Source organism: Apteryx mantelli, chromosome 3, assembly GCF_036417845.1.
Source record: "Apteryx mantelli isolate bAptMan1 chromosome 3, bAptMan1.hap1, whole genome shotgun sequence".
Taxonomy (NCBI): domain Eukaryota; kingdom Metazoa; phylum Chordata; class Aves; order Apterygiformes; family Apterygidae; genus Apteryx; species Apteryx mantelli.
The window spans coordinates 125,688,129-125,711,133 of record NC_089980.1 but is presented as its reverse complement, the minus strand read 5'-3'; the positions used below and the strand labels follow the sequence as shown (position 1 = coordinate 125,711,133).

The 23,005-nt window shown below is 37.0% G+C and overlaps 1 protein-coding gene across 1 annotated transcript in view; it reads left to right on the top strand.

The window, feature by feature from the left end:
* NBAS (NBAS subunit of NRZ tethering complex) overlaps positions 1 to 23,005 on the top strand; it is a 193,926-nt gene that overhangs the window by 89,714 nt on the left and 81,207 nt on the right.

The following is a 23,005-nucleotide window of genomic DNA, read 5'->3' as shown; positions in this document are numbered from 1 at the left end:
ATCTTCAAAGTAGCTTATAATTATTGAGCAAATAATGAGCATAACTGTCATCTTGTGGTATTCATACACTACAGTACTTTCTTAGATTAGTCAGATATCCGTTTAAGTAAGAACTGTGCTGTTCGAAAAGTTTCCATGGCCTTTGTTGAGGTATGTTTTATATTTTAGATTACACATTGTTTTTAAAATTCATTTGTGTTGATTAACTTGTTGATTTCAACAAAAAGACAAGTGTCTTTTTGTTTTTTTGAACTGGTACAACTTTGCTTCTTATTTGTCGCCTGTTATTAAGACAGTTACACAGTCAATAAATGCTGCACTAAATCTTAAGAGGTGACATACAAAAGTTTAGTAAGTCACCAGTTGTCATTCCTACTAAGAAAACTGAGTGAAAGTCAGGCTGCTGAACACTCTTCCTTTCTTTGGAGTCTTGGAAAGACTCCAAGAGAACCTTTCTGAAATTACACCAACTCCTTGCTTCTGTAGAGAACCTCTCTGTCCTGTATAGCTTTCAGCCTAGCATTCTGTGTTATAGCTGAAAGAGCACTTCTGGCCACAAGTTGTCTGAAAAGAAGCAATTTCCACTAATCACCATCATGGCATGAAAGAGAGGAGGACATTTTTCCCATGTTCAAAATAACTTCTGATTTGCCGAGTTTTGGTACTAGCCCGTTTCTGCAATTGGGCAACTTTTTGTGCTCTTGTAGACATTTGCATTCTGCTACCTCCTATTTAAAAGCTAAATCAAAACTTAGACCATGACTGAATTCATGGAGCTTGTAAAACATGTTGGTTGCAAGGAGCTCATTTGTAAAATATCTTTCTTTTCAGCCTAGGTTTGCCTCCTGTGAGGCACTTTTGATGAAAAAAGATGTGTTTTATTACTTCAGCTTCCATCTTATGAGTGAAGATAAAGGACAGTCTTATTTTCTGAAAGAAGCTTTGTAGCTTTTTTAAAGAATAAGTCATAAGAATATGGACAGATATGTTAAAGCTTCAGCTGTTTCTACTCAGATTGCCATTTAATAATCAAAATCTTCTCAGCAGCAGCACATGGTTCATCTCTTACCAATATGATTTTTGGCTGAATCTTTCATTCCTTCTTGGTAAAATACTGCATATGACTATATGATAAGCAGTGGATTCTAATTTGTTTGCTGAAAAGAATGTGCTGTGTTTGAGTACTACTTTTAAACAGTATATTTTGGAAACAACTGTATGAGAAGAAACTGAGTGGATAGGACAAACAGAAACAAAACAAAACAGAGGCCTCAATACTCAGTATGTGTGTGTGTGTGTGGGGGGGAACTGCAGGAGAATACATTTGTTGTTACCAGTGCCAAGGGTATTTAGTGAGGGACTGTTGCTGAAGTAGAAAAGAAGAAATAGGAACTGATGCTTCTGAGCAAACTAAATCTTTTTTTTTTTCTTTTTTTCCAATCCGAGAAAAAAGATAGCAGACTTAAATGCTCAATTTACACCGTGAAACAGCGGTGTGAGGAGACTCTCAATACACTTAAAGAAACTAAGAGAAGAGCATCCATATAGGGAAATGGAGGAATCTGAGGATTAGTCAGATATTTAACAAATGACTGAATGTGTAAAGGTCTGGCTTATTGTGACAACAACCTTCAAATCCAGACTGTATGGTGATGAGCATATATATGCTTTGTTTTCCCTATGCTGCAAGATTTTCTGTACTGTGAGAAAGGTAGATCTGCTTCTGGGAACTTTTTTATTCAGGCCAGTTGCTCCTTGGAAAAATTTTTCCATTACATTTGGTTATCGTTTTTGGCAACTTTCTTGAAAGGTTTTTAGCAAAATAGGTATAAATTGCACTGTGGAATTCTGGATGCAATCTAAGTCTCTTAGAGAGTACTGTAATGCAAAATATCTAGAATGTTGATTGTGTGTGCCAGTTGTCACGCTCATATCAGGTGAATGAATCTTATTCAAGGGTAATTTTTAAGACCCAAATCATAAAACAATCTTAGTTGGAAGGTGCCTCCAAAGTCCAGCCCTTTGCTCCCGGCAGGACTGACTTCAAGGATAGAGCAGGTTGCTCAGACCCTCAGGGCCAGCTGAGCTTCAATTATTTCCAAGAATGGAGAATTGACAGCCCCTTTGGGCAACCTGTTGCAGTGCTTAATCACTGTGTGTGTGTGTGTGTGTGTGTGTGTGTGTGTGTGTTTGGTTCTTTTTTTTCCCTCCCAGGGTGCAATTAGAACTTCTCTTAGAAAAGAGACTATTCTGTTTCTATATTCTTTCATCCTTATGAAATCTTACGAAACTTAATTTTTATTAAATCCATCCTTATTTCCCTCTTTCATATCTTTCCTTTTGGTTTTGAGCTTAGTTAGGAGTTGGCAACAGGTCACCGTGGCTGAGTAAGGCCGCTCCTGCATGTGCTTTCTGCACGTCAAATTGGACTATCTTGTGTTTTGTGGAAGCTGTCCCTGAATTATTCTACGATTCTAAGATCAGCCAGGTCTCGTTGGCCTCTTTGGCTTGTTCAGAAAACTGAAGATGAGGTCTTGTGGGAGGCTGCCATGAAAGACAAAGTCCAGGCTCCTGAAGTCCAGGCTCTTCCTTTTTTCTGTTTGCCTTCCTCGCTTCCTTCAGAATCTGAAATGTTCCCATGTTTTGGTTCCTTCAGAGAAATCTGCTATTGAATATCGTGTTCCCCAACTGTTTTTTCTTTCTCTGTGCCTGACAAACTCCAGTAATCTCCTGGTCTGTCTTGTCCTGCCCTGTTCCACCAGATGTCCAGGAGATTAAAGTCCCCCATGAGAACCAGGACCTGTGATCTTCCACTTGTTTGAAGAGTTTTGTCCATCTCTTCTTAAGTGATCTGTAGCAGATATCCACTACAATGTCCATCTTTCTGGCCTTGGCAGCCTATCTATCACCCTTTACATAGAAAAACTCCATGCATTCAAGCTGCTTCTTCGCATACAACATACACCCCTATCATCTTTTCTGCCTGTCTTTAGTAAATATCCTGTCTCTATCCATCACAGCACTCCAGTCATGTGGACTATCTCTCTAATCTCATGATGTCATAGCTCTGACTGCGTATGGACTTCCAGTTCTTCCTGTTTGTTTTCTAGGCTGCTTGCATTTGTATACAGGCAGTTCAGATGGGCTCTGGTCCCCCTGCTTTCTCAGGGGGAATGTGAGAGCCTCCTATGCCTGCTGTCCTCCAACCAATGTTCCTTGACTTATCTTCAGGATTTGGTCTCCATCCACTGTTGAAACTAGTTTCAAGCCTTCCTCACTAGGTTCAGAAACCTGTTGCTAAAGCTGCTCTTCTCCATACTTTGTCAGGGAGACCCAGTAGTCTTTGTTCCTTGAAAAGGGTCCTGTGGTCGTAGACTCCCAAAGCCCACTGGTGTCAGCAGCCACACAGTCAGGTGCTAATTTGCAGGATGGACTCCTGCCTGAGTCATTCTCTTTGACTGGCATGTAAAGAAGAACACCAGCTAAGTCACTTTTTATCCTAGTCACTAGAGCTCTATAATTGCCCTAATGAGTAGATCGGGTGTTTGCTTTGGTAATATCATTTGTACCCACGTCCATGAACAGCAAAAAGTAGCAGTGTGAGGACTGGATGGGTCTTAGCAATCTCTCTGAAGTTCCAGATCAGACTTTGGGCAAGTCATGAACTTCGTGAGACATCAGGTCTGACTGGCAGATAGGCACCTTTGTCTTCACAAACTGGGAGTCTGAGACTATAGCTTGTTGCTTCTTTTTGTGGCGCTGGCCCAATCTGTCAGTCAGACATGGCTATCCCAGGTGCCTTGCTTGACAGAATTCACTCCTCCTCTCCTGTAGCCAGATACCTGTTACCCAGCTGATCTTCTAAATCTTGCTAATCAAAATCACCCTTTGCTTGGAAAGTGGTGGTGCTTGGTTTTGCATATCCCTTGCATTATATGTCAAAACTGTAGTCTTGTCTATATGCTAAGAGTATGCTAAGTTCTTGTTTGGCATTCCTTCGCACTGCCACTCTGATTCACTGCTTGCTACTTTGCCCTCATGATGAATGAGGGGAGAAGCTGCACAGCTGAGCAAGAAATTTACTTGGTAATTTTATTTCTGTTAACAGCTTATCTCTTCAATTGTCCTATCCTGCTGATCTGATAAGTGACTAGAATACAGATATCTGGCAGTTTGTTTTCTCTAAAAAGGAGTGAAGAAGTTTAGTTACCCTAAGGTTAATTAATATATTATGTTCCTGTCTTCGTGCTAATAATCTAATGCTGGAGTGTTTCTATAGTTTTGGAAAAGAGTATTTTACTGACCTTGGCTGGGAGACCAGGTTTATTCTTGGTGCCTCAAGCAACAATTCCAACAAATACTGCTGAATTACAAGAGGGGATGGAGAATTCTGCCATTAATAATGGATGAGGGAAGAAGCTATTAGCAGAAAATTCTTAAGTAGTTCTTTTTTATTCCCTTACCCATTATTTTCTTTCAAGAAAACAAGCTGGTGTTTGATTCTTGTCCTTCTCTGGGCTGCTACTGACAATATATTGAAATAGTAACCTCGGTGATTCTTCTTTGGGATGCTTTTGAAATGCCAAGGGTTGTTAAAGAAGCTGGGAATTCTGTTCCACAAAACTAACTAGTCTGATTTAACTAGCTTTTGAGAAGGGGAAGGGAGATATGAGTTACTGTCTGAAATGGTGCTCTTACACACTTAACCTGCTTCCCTTTTTTTGTTGGTTAGAGAAGCCTTTATTCCAGCTCTGTAAGAGGTAGAATTAGGGCTTATGAATTGCTCTGCCATCACCTCTCATAAATGCACTTTTTTACAAAGTAGTTTTTTTTTTCTTTCTGGTTTTGCTTTTGCTTTTTCTCCCTGTTTATATCAACTGTTGTGTATTTTATGCACACTACTGTTTCTCGTTCTCTTTTTTTCCTGCCACTTTCAAATTATTGTTTCTGTCTATTCACATCTTCCTCAGTAGAGCTATATTGAGGGTCTCTATACTTGCCCTCACCACAATGACATCTATAGGCTTTAAGTGCATTAAGTGGCTGTGACAAATATCTGTCATGTGTGGCTTGTTCTCTCACCTCCCTTCCCACAGAGGAAAAAAAACAGCATGTAGAACAGTTTTTAAATTGTTACCTGCTGGTATGTGTTTATCTATTTTGTATTTACGAAGGCAAGGTTAAAAGAAGAATGCTTTGTACTTGGAACCAGATAGAAGTTTGTGTTGATCTTATGGGAGTTCATTTTGCAGGCTTGATCTAGTTCCCAAGACAGTTCTGCCACTTATTTGTGTAAGATTGGCCATAATTATAAATGCAGTTACATTACGCCAGAGAAGCAGATCCATGGTCCTTATCCTACAGATTTAGGTGATATTCTGGAGGTAGGATATTGAAAATAAAGACTTGGACTTAAATTTTGGACTGGCATAGGTATTGTATAAGGACAGAGGGCAGATCTTATGAACTGCCATGTGTATTACCCATATTGGATGAGGTCCAATACCTCTTTATTACATGGCATTGTAGTCCAGATAGCAGATAAGTCTGTACAACCAAGATGAGGTTATATCTCATCAGAAATGTAATGCTGGTAAACGATTGAATGTTGGTTTGTGCTTAATAATAATATCCTTCCTCATTCTTAACCTGTGAACTTAACTCATTATAAGTAATATATATTTTTAATTTCAAATTGGATTAGTATACATGAAGTTTTACTGGAGTCTGTTAATATTAATATACAAAACTGACAAACTACATCAGACAGTCTTGTCTCATTCTATCTTGACATTCAGCTCCTTGTTCCTAAACTCTGTAGCTAGCACTAAGTCTATTGTAAATGGTAAATGAGTAGTGCTCTGTATTCTTGGCTTATGGCAGATTTGAAACATGATCTTCTTTGCTGTTATTACTACTTTGGGTTCAATTAGTACTAAGGTTCAAGCACTCTACTTCCTCTTTGCCCTTCTTTCTGTTCAGTTAGTGATGCTGAAAACTAGCAAATTCCTTTTGGCAATGTGATTTCTCCCCTTTGCTTCACTCTTTGGTTCTTCTGTTTTATGTTCTGCATGAAATTCAAGTTTATTGGCTGGGCTTTGGGTTGTCCTTGCCTTCATATGACATTAAAATTACTTTTTTCTTATTCACCCAAAACTACTTTGCGCTAAACACTGTTTCTTGTTATAGGACAATCTGAGCTCCATTTTCTTTTCATGCTGCTATTTATGCCTAGCACTGCTTATACATGGTCAGATACTATTATCCATTAAAACTTGAGATATGTGCATCTATTGTTTGGTACATGCTCCTGTTTCTGGGTTCTGTGCACATCTAAGGGTTCTGAAGGCAAAATGGGGAGTGAGGTTGTTACCAAAGGAACCATGGATTTTAAGTGGCAGGCTAAGAACTGATCTTAGATCAGCTTTTTTAAAGTCGAAGTAGTCCAAACACCATGGTCTTGACATGTAGCATGACACTTGAATAATTAAAAGAGCTTACTGTCATCTGAAAGCTTGGATATTGATTACTTATCCCTTCTTCATGTTTTTCATAGAGAAGTCAATAAATTGACTTCTGTCATTGAATAAAAGTGGTCTCAGAACTTGTTCTTGGAGGACTCGCTGCTGTCTCTCCCCTACCCTGAAAAGTGACCATTAAGCTTTCTGTCCTTTCACCAGCTTTCAGTCCATAAAAGGTCCTTTTCTCCAGTCTTATGGGAACTTAAGTTTCTTGACTGGGCTTTGGTGGGGAGCATCCTTGTTTGGAGGATTTGTCTACATTTTGTCTGTGGCATGCCCTTTGTCCGAATGCTTATAAGACTCTAGTGGGCTAATAAGGCAGACTTCTCTTTACAGAGGCGGTGCTGACTCTTTCTCACCAAACTGTTTATGCATGTGCTCAGTGATGGCTTTTAAAACTCACTGGTCTGTTGTTGGGGCCCTTGCAGTGCTTCACAACAATAATCTGTGAGGATCCCTGCGGCTGTGTGAACTGTCCTTGAGCATTCCTAGACCATTACAGAAGGGGAAGATAAGTAGTGGTAAATAAGTAAAGGAGGGGGCCGACAAGCCCCTCCACGTGAACAGCAACTTTGCACTGATCGTGTATTCGCTTTAGGCGCGTGAACAGAAACTGTAAACCAATCATATTAAGGCAAACGCCGCGTGCTTCATAGCAGCTAACCAATCATAGTGGCCAAGGCGCCGCGTGCCTGCATGCCACGACTGCACAAACATATATAAGATGGGCACATTGCTGAATAAAGTTGGAGTTGAATCTGCATTCTGTGACTGCATATGATTCTTTCCCGCTACTCCCGCGGACCACAACAGTCTGTGATTCCAGGTTCCCCTTGAGATCCCTGTTTTAGACAGGAGTTACACTTTCTGTCCAACCACTCTGGCCTAATGGTTATTTGTAGTGTTCAGTGATGCACCTTAGCTTGCAATTTGATGTAGTTTCACATTTGTATCCTTGAGAACTCAGGTGAATGCCATCTGGTCATGGTGGCAAACTAACATATAAATTATCCAATTAGTCTGGCACTTTCCATTTTCTTCTAATTGATCTAACTCCTCCATTTTCTCTCCCCCCCATATCTTCAGCAGTGAGAGCTGACGTAAGGAATTCATAGAGTTCCTCTACTATAGACTTATCCACGAGCGCCCCCCGACACCTTTCACCAAGTGGTCTTACCACTTCTCTGGCTGGCTTCCTGATTTTGAGTCACTTTTCAGAACTTTTTAATATCAGCTTAACCATTCATTGTAAGGTATTTTTCAGATTCTTTTTTTAGCCCTTTTAATTTCCTGCTTGACCTATCATGTTTTGTGGGTTTTTCTGTTTTTCTTCATTTGGGCAAGCTTTCTGTTTTTTCATGCTTTTTCATGTCTTTTCCCCAATGATAGGTGCCTTAATTTCCCGACTGAGCTGTGTAGAGGTTTTTTAGACTGCTTTGTTTTCTTTTTGAATTATGGTTTCTATTTTGACCTGAAAATTTTAAGTCTGAGCTTTTTGTCCCAAAGAAATTGTAATGATCTTGAAGTGACCCCAAATTAAATAAAATTCTGCAGACTGACTATTTCAGTCTAGTAATATCTCCTTTCCTTCATTTATTGATCTCTAGACTTCCTTAGATGAAAAGGCTACTACCTTTTGGAAAGAGTGACAGTAGAGGAGAACATTTTTGGAAGCATACTCTCTCCATATTCCAGCAAGCTGTTTTTCATGTACTGGTTATGTAAAGATTGTGCTACCTACTAGACTGTTCAATAGTATGTCCTTGCTACTTGTTCTTATTGGCACATTGCCATATACATCAAATATAGATGTGTATTAAATATAGATTTTAGCTCTACTACAGTTAGTGACCTGGATTTGAACTTCCAATAAGATAAGATCCAGCACAATTTCCAAGTAAGAAAGAACAAAGATTTCTGGAGTTTATGCAGTTGGTATGCACTTTTGAATTATTTTATAATTCCTGAAAAACTTGAATGTCTGATATGCTGCCTTTTTGCTTTTTATGCTTTATAATATCTTCAGAGCACTTGTATGCTTCTGCTAGAACCTGAATTTTTTGGACTTCTCATTTAATCTTGGCACTGATTCCAGTAATATCAAGAAGGAATTTTCCTTGAAGTGGCTTGAGTGCTTGTTTTGTGATCTCAGAGAGATAATGAAGGTATGTGTTAAATAGGTTAGAACTACTGAATTAAAGAAAGAATGGTGGAAAAACTATATACCATGTTTGCCATTTAAACATTGTATGGAAATTTTGATCCAGTTAATCTTGATATAAGGCTGTATCAGAAGACTGGATGGCTGGCTGATCTGTAATATTGTAGATGTATGAATCTTTAATCGTCCAGTGTCTCTCTGGCTTCTGAAGCACAAGGAAGAGACAGAATACTCATTCTGAATATTCCTTGAGATATCCAAATGGGATTTCTTTTTCAATTCACTTTTTTCTCCTTACATGTGAATTTTGGCAGCGAGTAATCCATAGGGGGGAAAACATGAGCAAGATTTGTAGTATGCTGGAGGAAAGCAAAGAGAAAAATGTTGTTGGATTGAAGTGAAGTGGAATAAGAGATGGCTGGAGGAACTTAAGGTTTTGATGATTCTCAGCTAGTGTGAAGTGATAAGAATGCTTGAAAGGATGGCATTGGGAAATCTTTAAAGAGCCACCTTTATTTTGCCAGACAGTGAATTATTTGGGTTCAAAGAGCTTCAGTATATATCACCTTTGTGACAGTTGTTAACACAGTGGGCTGCTGCTCGTTAGTTGGTGGACATCTGACGTTGAAATTGAGCTTTAACCACCATACTTTATCCATCATACAACAGCATACTGTTGTAATGCTTTTTTTTGCCTTCTGTGAAATGCATTTTGGAAAACTGAAGTCTTGTTCAGGTATAGAGCAATCCTCAGCAGATTATCTTCATTGCCATGGCAGTGTGATCCTCAGCCCCCACCTGTAATTAATCTCTAGTTTTGCCCCTGAAGATCAATGTACATATCCTAATGATGCATTTTATATGCTCATATGTGCACCTGTTACATAATGGGGAATGCTTCACTTTGATTGTGTGATGTCATGTATATTTTGTCATATTTGTCTACTTTTTGCAACAAAACTTGAAAGAGAGGTGAAGGGTTCTGTATCCCCTTATGATCTGTTGAACTATTTTCTTTCAGCTGATGTATGTTTACTGCACTAAGAAATCAGGAAAATGGATGAATTGATGTTAAAATCATTGTTAGAATCATAGCTCACTCCTCTCTAAGAAATAAGAATATTTGCCTTTAAAAGCCTTAATGATGATTCCATGTGCAGCTTATATACACCTTTTTGCTAATGTAGAACTGCTACTAAATAAATAGATGAATAATGACATAGTTACAGGTATTTACAGACACAGTTCCTTAAATTTACAGTTACATATAGACACAGTCAGAGGTTACAGTACTTTTAGAAATTGAAGATAGTATAGGATTACTCTGCATAAATTACCATTATCATTCTATCAAGACTAAAAAACTGTTGTTTTAAAATATTAAAAATGTATCTTGAAACTTTTTTTTTGGTCTGTTTTTTTTTCCCCCCCAAAAGGAACAATAAACTAAAAAAGTGAATCACTTCAGTTTTTTATACAGGGTTTTATAAAAACCCCTACAAAAAACAAATCAAAACTACTGTATTCTTATATCCACACTTTGTTGCAGTCTTCAGAGAAAACTAAGCATAACTGGAGCATAACTGACTGTAAAATGAAGTCAAAGTTTAACAAAAATGAACAAAGAAAAAACCCCAAACCCAAGAAAGTAGTTTTAAAGGCACCATTGGAAATGGACAGACCTGCCTATGCAGACGCCATCTCTGAAGTGCCTTGTCTTTCTAGCAGGAAATTTTCTAAAGAGCGGGTGCTTTAAGTTCAACATGCTCTTCCTATCAAAAGCAGTTTTGGGAAACGACTTCAGAGCCTGATGAACTTGGTATTTTCTGTGCTTATTCAAGATACCAGTATTGAGTTAAAATTAAACTTGAAAAATGTCTGAGGTGCTTTTTTATTTGAACTTAAAAATACATCCTCTGTCCTGAGGCTCTAAACCGCCTTCAGGATCAATTCAATGAAAGGACTGTGAATAAGCATCAATAGGTCCTGCCCTTTAGCTCTCAAAGCACAATTCTGCCTAAAGTACCTGACTTTCCTATACCTTACTTTCCTATAAAATTAATCCAGAGGATGAGTGTGGGCTGGAAGGAAATCAAGCAAAAGGGAGCTTAATTCTCTTTCTCATAGTCATAGAACTAGAACTCAAGATCTGCTCCCTGGATATAAAGGCTGAAGAGGGACCTCAAACTCAAGCAATTGCATAGTGGTAGATGTTTTGACCTCAGTTTTGCCAAAGGAGAATGGAACGGTCATCTCTAATTTTTTTCAGCTTCTAAGGTTTAGCTTAGAAAGCAGCTTTCAGCATAATTTGGGTGGAGAGAGGAGGAGTGCTATAGTGCTTGTTCTGGGAAGACAGGAAACCTCTAAGCACTTGTTGATTCCTGTAGTTAGAAATCCAAGGAACTTTTAGCTTAAATAAGTTGCATGGTGAGTTGAGATGTTGTTAGATTTAGCAAGTGATGGAAAGTAAGTAGTCTGACTTATTATTTGGGTTCAGGTAGAATTTAGCCCAATGTAGGTGAGATTCAGGTAGACTAGATCCTACGACAGGTGTCAAATTCTAACTTGAAAACCCCAACTCTGGGGGCTGCTGAAGTTTTCTGTCAGGCTTCTGGGCTGCTTATTGTTCTGCTCATGTTCAGACATGCTGCTGTTCTGGGTTTGTTTGAACAGCTAACCATCTTGACTAGTACTGTTTTACTTTCAGAAAGTTCCATACAGTAAATATTTCTGGACAGTATTCAGCCCATTCAAAATTGGGAGTGAAAGAAGTAATTCCACTAGTTAAAGCCTTTGGGCAATCCTGAATTCACTTTCATTCCTTTTAATTATATTAAAGCTTTCTCATACATACTGCAGAAAACCAGTAGGAAAGTATTTGAAATTTGAGAATGAATGTTTTCTGTCTCTACCAGGTCATAACAGTCATCATCTTTGGATATATTATTTAAGGAAAGGAACTTCATTATATCAGATAATATTTTAATTAGAAATTTTTTGCAATCTTCTTTATAAAGGATGTTAGACACTTTTAATTCATTTAGCATAACAATGTTTTTCCTGAAATATAATTTCTTATAATAAACTTTAGTTATAGATAGTAACTGTTGTTTTCAAGTAAATATAGATAATTCTATTACAGTATAGCATAGTAAATGCTTCTGTAGATGTTTATGTCCTGTCTAGGATTTTACTCTTTATCATGTCATGCTGAAGAGACCAGTGACCCGTGTGAGTTGTCCCAAATGACTGAGAATCTTGTCCAAAGTTGATTTTGATCTGTCTTCAAAATAAACAGTTACATGAATTTGAGTTCTCCCATAGCTGCTACAGCTCATTCTCTTTTATTTGAATACTCCTCAACAAATATCTCACAAATAAACATTTTTAAAGTGAATGAATAACAGAGCCAACAACAAAAAATTGAGAGTTCATAAAATGCTTCGTAGCAAGGCTTAAAACTCAAGTAAGCTCTTCTGAACTAGACGTCATTGCTGAGATTTTTGAACGTTGTCCAGTGTGATCCCTGAAGTAGTAAGCCAGAAATTAGTGGTATTGCAGTCAGATTGTGACAACTATGTTCCTTTGGTTGAGGTGTCTGATATAGATAAATGAGTGTTTCACAGATCATTATATTTCTTTGTCTGTTAAGCTCACAACAAAGTACCATAATTCTTAGATCGGACCAAATAACATTAGGTCACTCAAAACAGAGCTATTGTTCAAATCTTATTTTCTTTTTCCAACTTCCTGTTCTTTCTTCACTATAAATTGTGCTCAAAAACAAATTGTTACAATGTTGCTCATTTTTGTTTCTCAAGGGTTGTATAAGATATTCTGTTAAATCCTACTTTTGAAAGCAGAGCAAGTGTTGTTCTTGAGCCAGCTGTTCGGAAATACTCTTTTAGAAAACTGAATCTTCAAAACAACTTTTCATTTCAGCAGAGGCTTGAGGTCTAACTTGCCTGTATTTCCCAGGGGACATATTCATGGCTTTTCATACAAGGAAGCTGGATTAAGTACTACTGTTTTCCTTCTTGCAATGGGTTTTGTTCCTCTCTACAAAACAGTATAAAGGTAACTGACAGCCATTTGAAGCAACCTTCCTATAGTCAGTTGGCTTTATCTTCTTATTTTACTTTCTCTTCTGTGCTTCTGTAACTGCTTTCTGCAATCAGTAAATTTCAGGTGACAATACTGTAGAGATTTCTCAAATTTGCTTGGAAGTCTTAAATTAACGCTTAAAAAGCAAGGAAACAAACACCTCCCTCTTAAAAATTCTTATCAAAACTCTAGACAGAGCTGGACGGCTATTTCACTTTAAAACCGGTCTTGGAAATAAACTGGGGGGTTCATGATTTTCCACAGTGACTATACTACTGTTTCATTATTTACAGATTAATGTAAAGTTGTGAACAGTATTGATTTTGCACACAACCCGATTGAAGTTTTCTGTAACACAGTTCATCTTAGAACACAATATTTTAACAAAATGTCACTCATCTAGATTGGCAACGTAAGTAACTTGAGAGCACCAGACAATGCTGAATTCCCACTGAGTAAGAAAGTAGACTTTTTTGTCTGTAGTGGTTGTATGAGTTTTTTTGGTTTGTTGTCATGTGTGTGCGTGCACGTAGAGTTGAGGACAAATGCTAATTTGGCTTGAATAAGCTTAGCACTTTTCGACTAGCCTAAGAAGCTGTTCATGGAAATCTGCATTGCAAAAAGTGAAGGTAATCACTGAAAAAATAATGTTTTCTTACTCAGAAATGTTAGGAGTGCCCCAGGATTAGAATGAGAAAATATTTCTGCCATTTTAATAACTGTCACAGGGAAGGGGAGATACAGGTGTTTTGTTTTGTCAGGTAGCTCCTGGAATACTTAATGTTCAAGCTTTAAAATAGTAAAATGTAGAAACACTTGCATCTGTCCAGTTGAGTAGCTGTACAAATTAAAATGAAACTATACGTAGGGAATTAAAATGCTATCATATTGTACTTAAGTTTTATATTAGTAACTTATTTATCCTGAAGTCTGTATGCTACTATACCTGATGCCATGTAGATTAAGAGTGAAGACATACTCTGAAAGAACGTCCATAGCATAGTTTGTTCATAAACAAAACTAAAGGATTGTGCAGAGAAAAGGGAGATGAACAGAAGTTTAGGATAACTACCTAAATTGTGACACTATTTACTGAGAGTAACACTGACTGCAAATGTGAAATGAGTTAATATACTATACTTCACTCAAAACTATGTAATAATTCTTCCACTAGGGTAAAATATACCCATTTTGTATTTTCAGAGGTCATCTTTCACTTGACTTCTTAAACTTTTGTACATCATGCACTAAAATAGCTTTCAGGTGAAATGAAGTGATGAGATTTTCAGCCTAAACCTGACTTGTCGATATCTTACCCATTAATAGATTGTCTGTAAGAGAACACAAGATAGAAAAGAAACTAAGAAAATCTCTTCTCTTGGGAAAAAGTTATTCCTCTCTCCTGCTAGAACAGCTGGTTGGAAAAGAAGCAATAAAGCATTGAAACAGAGCATCAGAGCAATCTGTTCAAGTGTTCAGACACAAGTCATTTAACATTATTGTGGAAGCAGCTGCCTTGACAACTTTTTTAAAATTATTTTTTATATTTTATTGCTAGTAACAACCTTGGATTTTATTTATTTATTTATTTATTTATTTTTGTCTCTGCAGCAATACAGGTTTCTGTATTGGAAGCTATGTTGATTTAACGTACACATCGTTTGCTCTTAAAATCACTCTGTTGTTATTTCTTCTGCTCCTATTTCCTAAAAGGTCATATGTTACTTCTGTAGCCAAGTTTCTTCTTTAACTCTGCTTGGAATTTGCCGTAAAATACCTTCAAATACCTTCAAATTCAAGGGAATTGTTAGAATGATGTATTGGTATTAGCATTCAGGAGTTTACAAATACTGCAGGTACTTGATATTCAATATGTGACTTCATTTTGTTGTAGCTGTTTGACTTTAAAACAGAATGTATTAATGAAATTAAATTTGTTAACTGCATTTTTGTTTCCATTTTTGAGTATTCTAATAATTCTAGCATGAGATTTTTGGTACTTCTGCAAATGGAGTTAGAAAATCCTGTAGAACATGGTTTTCTATAATAGGTGTTGTGCACTGCTTCGAATTCTAGTACTATCATTTAGCATAATTTCTGAATAAATGAAAACAGCAGGTGACATTATTTTAAGGTTTTGTGCTAGTAACATCTGATTCATAGTTCAAAACTAAGAGTTTAACCATCAGTCCTCTCCGCTCAGTCTGAGTTTTGAGGCTTTGTTTACAGAAAAAGATTTCTAGGATTCCACTTACATCCTGTCCCTACTCATACCAGCTGCTTGGACAAATTTTGTCCTTGTAAGATCCAGTTAGTTTCCCCCACATGATGATCTTCATGCAACAGTGTAGTATGCTGCCTTTATACTCCAAGTGTTTCAGTCTTCAAATGTTTATGCTTTAGCATTTCTTATTCAAAACACAAAAAATTCCTTGCATTAAAAAATAAGTGAAATTTGTTCTTTTTAGACTCCAGTTTTGAAATATAATTTTCCAGCCATTTTAAATTCTGCATTCTCAATTTATTTCTCTTTGTAAATAAACAAAGCATGTTTGCATGAAATGAAATGTCATTTATCTTATGTTTGAGATTTGAATTGTTATTGTAGGTTCTTATTCCCTGGTAGTGAGAAGAAGCAGAATTTCTGGAATAAAAATAATTAGTTCCAATATCAGTGAAATTGCAAGTGCTTTTCTGTGAACTGTTTACCTGTCTTTTCATCTTCCTCCCATAATTTACCAGCTATTTTGTTTTTAGCTATTCTTCATCATGAATTCGTTTGTGTTAATTTCAGTATAAATGCACCTATTTGCTTTTTATTAATTTCCCCTGGAAATTCAAATAACTCTTTCAAGTTAGTACTAGTCTTAAAACCCTAAGAAGACGAGGACCGTGGAGTCCTCACAGTCACTCCTGCCTGTATAATCTGTTTTATATGGCATCATTTAAGTTGCGGACAAGATGTTCAGAAGCATTTTAAGCTTGGTCACTTGGAGTGTGAGCAGCTTTTAAACTGTGATCCAGAAGCATTTGCTTTATTCATTCATCTGGAATGAAGCTATAGAGCATCCATTTCCTGGGGAAAAGGAGAAATCTGGATGAAATCTGTGGCAAAGGGAAGAAGAGAAGTTGTGGAAGTGGAGTCTATAAATCCACTTCCAGATCTACAATATTCATATCTACATTTTTGAATACAGTATGGAACAGCTTGTTGGCATCACTTGTGTACAGTACTGTGGCGACAAGCATTTTTAAGAGTATGAATGGGTTTTAAAATCATTATACTTAAATATACCTGAGACATTAGAATATGTGACAAAAACAGATGATGGATCATAGAAAATTATAAATCTGAAGTAGAAAATTTTTTTACTATTCTGATTATACAAGTATATACAAGACTTGGGGAAGAGGGGATCAATGTGTATAAGTATCTGAAGGGCCAGACTCTTCTCAGTGGTGCCCAGTGACAAGATAAGAGGCAACGAGCACAAACAGAAACCCAGGAATCTCCGTCTGAACACAAGAAAACACTTATTCACTGTGAGCGTGGTTGAACATTGGCACAAGTTGCCTAGAGACTGTGGAGTCTCTGACCTTGGAGCTATTCAAAACCCAAGTGAACACGGTCCTGGCAACCTGTTCTGGGGGACCCTGATGGAGCAGGCAGGTTGGACCAGATGATCTCTAAAGGTCCTGTCTTACCTCAACCATTCTGTGATTCTGCTGTGATCTGTTTTTGATAATTGAGGATTATTAAATGCTTAGCTCATTTCTACTTCGTTTTTGTTAGATTGTGCAACTCTGTCCTGAAACATCTTTTGACTTGTATGAGGTATTCTAGTAGTTATCCGTATATGTTGACTTGGTGTGGTGGGTGAAGAAATTTGTTTTCTGTATACGTTTGAAAAATGGCTGTGAAAGCTGATCCTGAAATAGTGTTCTGTTGTCACCCATCATTATGTAGCTGCAGCAGGGGGAGAACAAAAACTTGGTTTATGCTTGCACTTCAATGATGTAACAATAAAGTTTTTATTTTTGAAATGTCCCTACCTTCCTTCTCAGTTGTACATTTTATCTTTTGTTTTGAGCAGATCAGACATGAGAGCACTGTAGTCTAAAAGGTAGGTTACCCAGTTACTGTGATGCTGTGTCTAGGGTAATGTATTCACAGTATGGCAGACTTGTTTGAAGACAAGTATCATGGATTTAATTAGACACTATCCTATGGAGAGATGGATTTTTACCTCTTGGAAAAAAAACCAGGAAAATATAAGCTCTCTCTTTTTTGTAAACACTTTCCTGCATCAGTACTTGAGGAGAAAAAAAATACAGCTTTTACTTTTATTATTATTATTATTATTTGTCTGCATCAGATTTATAGTACGTTGAATCTCTTGGTACAGGAATTCTGCTAGTTGCTGCAAGGGTTAGGGAGAACTCGCCTCTTCTTCCAGAAATATAAGCATTTTCCAGAGGAGTAGTTTGCTTTCCTTTGAAGCACTGCAGATTGGCAACTAGAGGCAGGATGGAGATCAAGGTGCATCTGTGCGTAGCAGGAATTTCACACCCTGGTGTCTCTTGCTTTGCTCATGTGCTGCCATTTCCTAGTTCTGCTAATTATTAGGGTTTTGCTTGGTGTATGTGTCTTCGTTTGTAGCATGATTTTAGGATTACTTATAAAATATTTTTAAACAAATCTGTCATTACCTGGATCTTGACATAACTAAAGCATCCTCTGTCTTCCCATTTGGATTCCTGTGGCTCACTGTAGTTGCAGCTCTTGATCTTTACTGAAAGTCTTAAATTTAGAAGGTGATGGGAATGTTTTACAACTTTAATCCAGAAAGGTCCACCACATCTGTTATATATTTCTGGTGATAATGAGCAGATTAGTCTAGGTGATCCAAGCAGTTTTTCTTATTGGTGTTCCTAATCTTTGCCTGTCATGAGAATCTGAAGTTCACTCACACTTGAAAACAAAAACAAAAGAATAATATGCCTTTCTGGAACAATTTGAGAGATTCTTGGTCTTTAAGTAAACAAGCTAAACGGCCTTACATTGACCTAGTGCTATCAATGGCATGAGAACTATCTTTTTTATTGTTTATCTCTTATTAGCTGTAAAATTGTTGTCACTTCCTGAGTGGGAGAGGACTAGGAGAGAAACTAAATACGTATTCTCATATTTTGGGGGTTTTTTGTGTTTGTTTTTTCTTAAGTGTGTGGCTGAATTAAGTATTTGTAAAGAGATGTGAAAGATGAAAAAGTAGCAACTTTGCCAAAGAAATTAAAAACTGAAGATTATTTTAGGGATCAGGCAGAGCAAATTCCAAATTCAAGACATTTTTCTGTTTTTGAAACCACTGTTGCTTTTATCATATCACAGTAATGTACAGATTCTGAAGGGCTTTACAGATGCATCTGTATGTTCAGAAGAAAATACCGTTTCACAACATCTAGTCGGGTGGACCTAGATCCCAGCTGATTCTTATTGGTAACTGCAGTATCTATGATGATCAGTCATAAGTAGCTGATGTAATGTCGACAGTAACTTGTTGTGTTGGGTGCTAAGTCCTATCTAATGCCGTGGAACTAAAATTAGCTTTATGGAAGTGACTACTTTTTTCTTTTTTTCTTTCTTCTTTTTATTTCCAAGCAATATCTATACTAGATTGCTTCACTATTGCCAAGACAACATTACAGCAGAAAACTTAGCACACGTCCAACAGATGAGTAAAATACATAGGCAGAGAGTTCATGAGCCGGCTCCCTGTTGCCTTGGCAATGCTATTAGCAGTCACAAGTTAAGAGCATAGCACATTTGTGTAAGCTGTAGTGGCTTCACTACAGACTTATCTTAGCCTGTGTTTGCTGCTGTGTTCTTATTTAAAATAGGCAAGCCTTGGTGTGAATACTGCTTTCTCTCCCTGATGATTCTTCAAACAGCCGTCCAGAAGTATGAGAGGACATTTACCCGACAAACCCGGGACTGGGACATGTTGGCACTGCTTCCAGTATCCGAGAGAGTCTGAAAGTCCAGCACAGATAACAGTGCAGTCAAGGGTTTTTCACAGATATCATTTGAAAGAAAACAAACTGGATATGACTTTTTCTGTCTTACCTGTCACAGTCCATTTGTCTTTACACAACCAAGTTCTAGCATTTTTGTTTGTTTGTTTGTTTGTGGGTTTTTTTAGATGTGTGTGTTACAATTTTAAGAAATTCAGAGAACTTGTAGCCCATGTGAATGTTGCAGTAAACATCAACCTTTATCAGTTTTGCTAATTTTCTTTATGGCTAGCTGTTATTAATAGCCAGTTGTTATGGTCTTTTCAGTTAAAAACAGTTTCTAAATACTGGCAATACAGCTATAATGATTTTTGTTGTTATTTTCATGTTTGTTAGAACTAGACATCACTTTTAATTGAGCTAGATATCTAATTGATGTAGAATTATTTTTGTTTCTTTCAAAGGTGTATTTTCAAAAAGTGAAGATGTGAAAGAATGAGTAATACTTAAAATTATGAAATGCAAGTTCTACACAGCTGGGTACTGAACACTTTTTAGCATTTTCTATTTTCTGTTGAGTTTGTGTTGAATACCTAATAAACAGTACATAGGCAACATCATTGTTATTTAAGAAAACATTTTAATACTGTAAACAGATGGCGAGTGTAAAAGAAGAAAAACAGTGCATGATTCCTGTAGTTGCTTTTTGCAAACAACTGCAACTTGGGGCAGATTCAAAACTTAGAAAGTCTCACAACAGTTAAGTAGTATAGGTTATTGCTTGAAGTAGGCTGTAGGATTTCCCTAAACTAATTTTTGACTTCAGATACTGTGATAGCTCAGAGCATGAGATCTTGTGGGGAAGAAAAGAGGACAATGCTTATTTAAAGATTTCTGGTGATGCAGGATCCAACACAAGCATTGGAAAACGATTGTAATAAAGAAATCTTGTTTAAAACTTTTATTCTGTCTTTAGTCTGAATGTATATAGCTTAATTTACCAGCTCTCAGATAATCATATTTTTATCTACTACATTAAGGAGTGATGGTGTGCGCTTTTTTGCCTTATACATCTTAACAGGATATAATCAAATTACTCTTTAATTCCATCATTAATAAGCTCAATAGATCAGAATCTGAAGGTGTCATTCATTATAGGGTATGCTTCTTAAGTCCTTTTAATCATTCTTATGGTACTTTTCTGAACCATCTCTTTTTTAACATATTTCAGAACTTCAGAAAATAGAAGAGAACCTAGTACTGAGAAGCAGTTATCTTGATGACAGACATCAACATAGTTTTTTTTGTTCCTCATTCCTCATATATACATCACACTGATCCTTTAAGCTTCATTGTTCTGCAAGAACACGTAAAACAGATTATCTTCTACTCTCTTCTCTTCATCTCCCCATAACATTTTATCATTATTATTATTTGTTGTGATGCTACTATATCACAAAGTTGGTACTTGTCCCAAGGTTTTCTATATGTTTTGGGGTGTCTTGTGGTTCTTTATTTTTATTTTTTTATTTTATTACATCCTTATTATGAAACAGGAGGTAAAATAGGCTCAGGTAAGAAAAACAATGAAACAATACTGACCAGTTTGATACAGAGTGGTTTTGACAGAACTGCAGACTTGTCCTTGCATCTTTGTAGGCATTATTTAGCAAAAGCGTTGGAGGGAATATGATTAAGCTGATTAGATAGTCTTAAGGTCTTTCTTTGAAGCATAAACACAAAGATGCTTTGGGGGAAATGTAATCAATGGGGAATGAATGTTGGCATCAGTGATAGATGTCAAATAACAGGGTGACAACTTGGTGGACTATTATGGTTGGAAGTACTGATGCAGAAGATGAAAAAGAATTTCAAATTAGAAGTGGATGATTGTCTGATACATTGAAGAAAAGGGTTGTCAAAAAAATAAAACAGTTGAAATATAGCTGTCTTAGTAATATATTTGAAGTTACTGTTGTAAATATTGAAGTTACTAGTTCTGCCTCACTGCAAAACATTTTTTGCTAATCAGGAAAGGCTTAAAATAAGTTATCTTCTCATCTTCAGAAGGCATTTCTCAAGGAAGAGTTCTGGCATCCTTGTCTGAAATTATTTTCAAGATTGTCCTCCTTTACTTTATAAACAATGCAGTAAGTTGAACAAGACGGTGAAATGGCTTTCTTATGTATAACTTACTGTCTTGAAACCCAAGCACTTTCCACAGAGAAGGAAAGATATTAACTCTGTGTATTTTAGAGAATTAAAATGCACATGGTTCTAGTTGCTGTATGCTTCTATTTTAAGCTGGGTTTTTTATGTTTAGGATCACTTGACTGTATTTTAACTACTTAAGCTGACATTTTTGAATGTCAGAATGGAGCTCTTTCTCTGGGAGTCACTGGAAATGACCAAATTATTTTGAAGATGGATTTGGAGCAATATGTGTTGCATTTGGGGTTTTTTGTTTTGTTCTTTCAGCATGATGTACAATTATGTAACATAGTGGATGAAGTTTTGGAACAAAAAATTGAGGCAGCGTATAGTTTTTTCTGAACTATCTCATAAAAGACAAATGAGACCCTCAAAGTGCATCAGAGACAGGATGCAGTCATAGTTTCATTCCCATAATCTGTGGCTCAGGAACTCCCTAAGTCACAAGTTCTACCTTGTCTTTATTAATCCTTGATGAATGGCAGTCAGGTCTAAATTCAAACTCAAGCTTTATGGGAAACCCTGGAAAACTAGAAGTGGTCAAGAATGACTACATCAAAAACAATGAGAAGGAATAGTTGTCCCCATAAGCATCAGTGCACTTTAACCACACAGCTGGGCATGCATCCCAAGAGTAGCTCTAGGTAAACTGAATTTTGCTTTAATGCCAATACCTAACAGGTCCTTTTGCTTCCATATATTATCACTGGAACAATTAGACTTCTGATGTTGAATTCTTCTTTTCTTAGCGGAGAGAGGGAAAACCTACATAAAGAGACCAAACTTACCTCCATCAGGTTGTCAGAGGCACCTACATTTCTCTATGGGCTGTATAGAGGATTTAGGTAGGCAATTATGTTGAACAGTCTTCCTCATCTTGCCCTGTCTTTCCCTTCCTCCATGCTCTTCTGTTTTTCAGCCAGTCACCTCAAATTAGATACGAGTGCATATAAGTAAGCAGTGGATTGGTGTTCAGACAGTATAATTGTATTGTAGAGACACCATTCTGATTGCCTGTCTGTTTTCCATAAGTTCTTATTATTCTGTTACCAATCTCCTAAGTAACCTTGAACTGCTGATGTTTATATAATCAATGAGTTCGCAATGTTTAGAGGGCTTCAGAAAAGCATCATGTGGAGAGGAAAAAGGATGTCCTGTAGCATATAATATGACTTGGTGAGTAGCCTACCATCCAGGACTTGAGGAAAAAAAAAAATCAGAATGAGCAGCAAGTCATAGAAAAGTTCAGGCATGCCTCAAGGTTCAAACATTTGGTCTGTGTTGTACCCTGCCATGCACTGTAATTAATGTTCGTATTGTAAGTTCAGCTTACAATTCAACAGAATCGTTCTGTTAAAAAAATTAAGTGTACTTGTCCAGTACAATCCACAAAATTTCTGAGATTACAGCAGTTACATAGCAGTTATATGAATTGTTTCTTTTAGAAATACTCCGGCTACTGTTGGCATCCCTGGTGATTATTTACTGTAAAGCAGTGAGGTTCAGCAAAATGTACTGGCAATGCTGTAGGTGGCAGTCCTTCCTCAGTGGGTGCCGCGCAGAAGTCACAGTGTTACCTTGGGGGCATTACACTGCTGGTGGCCTCATTTTTCATGGAGGAGAGAAATCAAGGTATCGAGTGTTGAGTCATTCATTATAAATCACAAGGACTTCACCACCACCACCAAGCGCAGATGTCTCGACATACTTATTGTCCCGATTCTGAGATAATTGCAAACTCGCTACTGTATACGGGTTCCTTTTCCATTCAAAATGCTTGCACTGTATTCATTTCCTATTCTGAAGTGTTGCTTTGGTATGTGGGTTTTTGACTGCAGAAGTTAGTGGTTGATTAAGTATTCATTTAATGTATGATTTATATAGTAGAAAACTTCCATCACAAATAACACTTATTCTGTGAACAGAAGTTGTTCTAATCCATAGATGGTCAATATTAGATTATTTGGGAGTCTCAGTTGTCAATGTACAAAATGAA